We start from the raw sequence: 4,061 nt of genomic DNA, 5'->3' as shown, positions 1-4,061 counted from the left end.
CCTATTTTTCCTCTCGGTACATGCATGATAAATGTATGAACATGTAAACTATATGATGAACTCGCCCTTCGAGGGGTGACATATGGTCGTAACTCTTGTATGATGAAATAAGAATCTTGATTCCTGCCCAAACTCTACAATGAAATTTTTTTGAGTGACAGCCATTAGGTCAACCACAAGTCTTGAGTTCAAGATGCTTCAAGAAGGGTTTGCCCTGATGCAAAACAATGTATACGGAGCACACATCCTAAAGGCAGGTTCTAATCTTTTTAAGTGAGACAAAAGGTAAGTTTACTACTTGGTCTCCAAAAAGGGTCTCTTGTTGTCCTAGTGATCACCCTCTTGAAGGCAATATAGGGGCCCAGTAGGTAATGAGATGGCACATGTACCAACTGTTACCAGTCTAAGCACTCAACGAAGAGTTGGGGTTTACACAAACTTAAACCTTGACTAAAAGTCATAAGGTAAGCTGCTAGTCCCCCTCCTAACCTGAAGCTTGTGTGTGCTTTAAAAAATTAAAATATGTGATGCATGAGACAATTCTACAAAATGCATGAATAAAACAAAAATAAAACAAGAAAAAAATGCAAAAACATTAACACATCAAATACACAAAGCTTAGTCCAATAATGTCGAAAACAATACCTTCCCAGTGGAGTTGCCATTCTGTCGCACGTCAATAAAATCCACGTGGCGTCGGCTGGCGATTTTATCTTTATGCGTTTTGCTTTGATTGGTTCGTTGGAGTCGCCGCCTAGTATTTAACTGAAGGCTACTAGGAAACCCGGGTATACTAGTCTTGTCAGAGATTCACAGGGAAGGGACTGGTTGTAGCTAGGGAAGGTATTAGCACCCCTAGCACACCCTACCTAAGGTAAGCTGCTTTGTGGTTTAATATGATTTGAAAATTTGAAATATTAATCAAATTCTAAGGCTTTAATAAATCAGTTATTAAATCCCAAAATATATGTAGAAACATGTTCTTACATTTTCATGGAAAATACAACATGATTTTATCTGTCCTTGAGATATTTAATCATATTCAAATTAAACAATTAATTCTTTTTATCTTTTTTATTTTATAATTCAATAACATAAATAAAAAAATACAAACACACACATCCCTTTTTACTATTTTCTCACCCATAATTACATGTTTACAAAATAAAATAAAAAATCAAAATTTAACCAAACAAACCCTTAACATTCCAAAATTATAGAACCCACTCCTAAAACATAACAGGAAACTGCAGGGAAGCCCTTTGGAACAGTGGCGGCGCGTCTCCTCCACGCGCCGCGCCAATGGCGGCGCGTGGGTTTACGCGCCGCCGTGAAATCCAGAGGGCGTGGGGAGATCCGTAATGGCTTCCTTCCCTCTTCAACCTCCGGTCGGTTGTGAGCAGCGCCGTTACCTGCAAAACACCCTAAAACACAAGCAAAGCTTCTGGTTCTCTCTTCTTTCAGATCTGCTTCTCCCTCAGTCTCCTTGTTCAAATCTACTGCTCTCTCTGCGAGTTTATTTCGCTTCCTCTTCTTCTGTTCCAAGTGGCCGGTGGCATGACCAAGGACTGCTAGTCTGTTGGCGCTGCCGTGTTGTTGCTGCCGCTAGAGGTTGTTCGGCCGACTGGCTTTGGGTTCTGGATGTCGAAATGGCTTAGGGGAGGGAGGCGGTAGCTCTCCTCTGGTGCTCTTCTGGCCAAGGAAAGGGCCAAGCTTTGGCCTGTTTCGGGAGAAGAAAATGGAGTAAACCCCAAAATGGGAGGGGCGGTCACTGTGTTGATGACCAGGAGAGGGGAACCGGGTGAAGGCTAGGGTAAAAGGTGAGCGGCGGCTTGGTTTTCTTTGTCTTTGGCAAAGTGAGGGAGGCCACAGGGAGATGGTTATCTGTGGCCGACTAGGAGAAGGAATGGCCGAGAGAAAGGAGAGGATTGTCTTGGCTTCTCTGGTTTTGGCTGGAGAAGGAATCGGCCGCTTGGGTGAGAGCTTTTCAATGGGGAGGGGAAGATGGGTTGTGGCTGGCTGAGGGGGAAGAAAAAAACAAACATCCCAAGCAGGGGAGGGCTGGCGGTTTGTTTTAAAGAGAGGGGGAAGCGGTGAAGAGGGGAAGGAAATGGTGGAACCAGCCGGGTCAGAAAAATGAAGGCCACCGGGGGGCTGTGTGCAGAGAAGAAAAAATTCTCTGGAGGGCGACGGCGGCTGGGTGTGAAAGAGATAGGTTTAGGGTTTCTCTTCCCCTTTTTATTTGTCAAACTTTCGCCCCCTTTAATTGCAAAATTCCCCCCCTTAAAAATTCAGTGTAGCATGGTATTTATAGGATAAGTTTTGCTAGGTTTTCAAACTAGTCCCTCAACTTTTCCTTTCCTTCTCTTTTCCTATTTTTTTGTAAATTTTGATTTTTCTTATTTTTTTGTATTTTTGAAAGCGAGCAATATCAACGTCAACTCAACAAGGAAAATCAGTGATCATAAAATTTACGCGTTACAAGTTGAACGCGTTCCAAATACCTTTGAAAATTTAAATTCTTTTGAGATGATGTTGAAAATGCTAAAAACGATGCAAATATATCAAAAATGCATTTTTTTTGGGGTTTTCATTTTTTTTTCTATTTTTTGGTTTTTTCTGAAAAATTATCAAAATATAGGTCAAAAATTGGGTAGCAACACTGGCCATGCTAGAAGTATTGATATGACACAATATTAATACAGACAAGGACTAATCATTTGTTTTTTTGTACAATAAATAACTTGTAATTTTGAAATTAGATATTCTTCATACATAACAATACATCACACATGCATTAACTTCAACGTTTTGGAAATAAATAAATAATACCTTAATAAATCAAACTTTTTTTATTAATTAATGTATAAATTAATAAATTATTAATTTATCAATTAAATATTATATCAATTAACTAACAAACTTTCATGGTCCTAAAAATATTAATTTATAGAGGTTTTGTTGTGCTTTCATTTTATATTCTAAGTCAAGACAATATAGCATAACAGTCCAACCACAACATGGGATATAATAAGGAAAAAAAAAAACTATTTCAGACAATCATGTTCAAATCAACAAGTTGTCATTATAAACTAGCCCCTCTTGATGCATAATTTGTCAGAAAAAATTGATTAAAAAATTGATTTTATCCCTCGTTGAATGAGGTAACAGCATAAACAATTTTTCCATGTTTGTTTTCATTGAAAATTACTGGCAAAAAGTTTCCATCATAATATTTTTCACGTAATTCTGCTGCTTTTTTCTATTAGTATCTGATAAACTATTTAATTCATTAAAAAATTGAATTCTTAGATGGTGTGACGATTCTTCTTTTCCATACATTCTTCTCAACATATTCTCACTAGGTGTAACAGTTCTTCTTTTTCATGCTACTCTATCAGCCTAGTTTTTCGGAAATTTTTAGGATGACATGAAAGACGGACAGGCTAGTTAGTTTTCCTCAATCTAAAAGGTCAATGTTTTCCAACTACAAATATAGAAGCAACACTCACCTCTCTTTCGATATCTCGGGCAATTGTAATTAACTCCAATGATTTCCTCTCGGGCTTTCTCTCTCATGCGCAAGCCATTCTTTCCCAGTACTTCCTGCCACTCTCTTGATTTCTCTTAATAGTTTTTAAATCAACTACTTAATTATCATCTCCATTCATTCCTCTTGCCCTGCTCCCGAGTGTGATTAATTAGTGAAATATGTATAGTTTGTTTTTATCCGTTTCACGAATATGGTCCTGTGGTTTCCTCCCTGCAGCCACATGTCGCTCGTTCGGGACTTTCTATGGTCATAAGAACCGTAACATTATTCGCAGCTTCAAGGTTGCCAGGTAAGAGTTGGTGGAAATACTTTCAGCCTCTATATTCTCTTAATTGGTTGCCGTTAATATTTAATTATAAATTTTACTAATATTAGCCTTTAATTTATGACCGGACCTACGGTTTTCCATTTGTAGACCATGGCGCAGCAATTATATGCTACAAAGCATGGAGATTCCGAAGGGCGGTCATCGCCTCTCGTTATTCATCTTTTTTTTATATATATAGTA

The 4,061-nt window shown here is 38.3% G+C and overlaps 1 long non-coding RNA gene across 1 annotated transcript; it reads left to right on the top strand.

Moving 5' to 3' along the window:
- The first annotated feature begins 3,356 nt into the window (after positions 1–3,356).
- Positions 3,357–4,061, top strand: LOC133678435 (uncharacterized). Its single transcript, XR_009835965.1, has 3 exons — positions 3,357–3,599; positions 3,770–3,842; positions 3,969–4,061. It is a non-coding gene; the product is annotated as an uncharacterized LOC133678435 (long non-coding RNA).

The sequence above is a fragment of the Populus nigra genome, chromosome 18 (assembly GCF_951802175.1).
Source record: "Populus nigra chromosome 18, ddPopNigr1.1, whole genome shotgun sequence".
NCBI lineage: Eukaryota > Viridiplantae > Streptophyta > Magnoliopsida > Malpighiales > Salicaceae > Populus > Populus nigra.
Note: the sequence above shows the minus strand (reverse complement) of the source record. Positions and strands in the feature narration are given on the sequence as shown.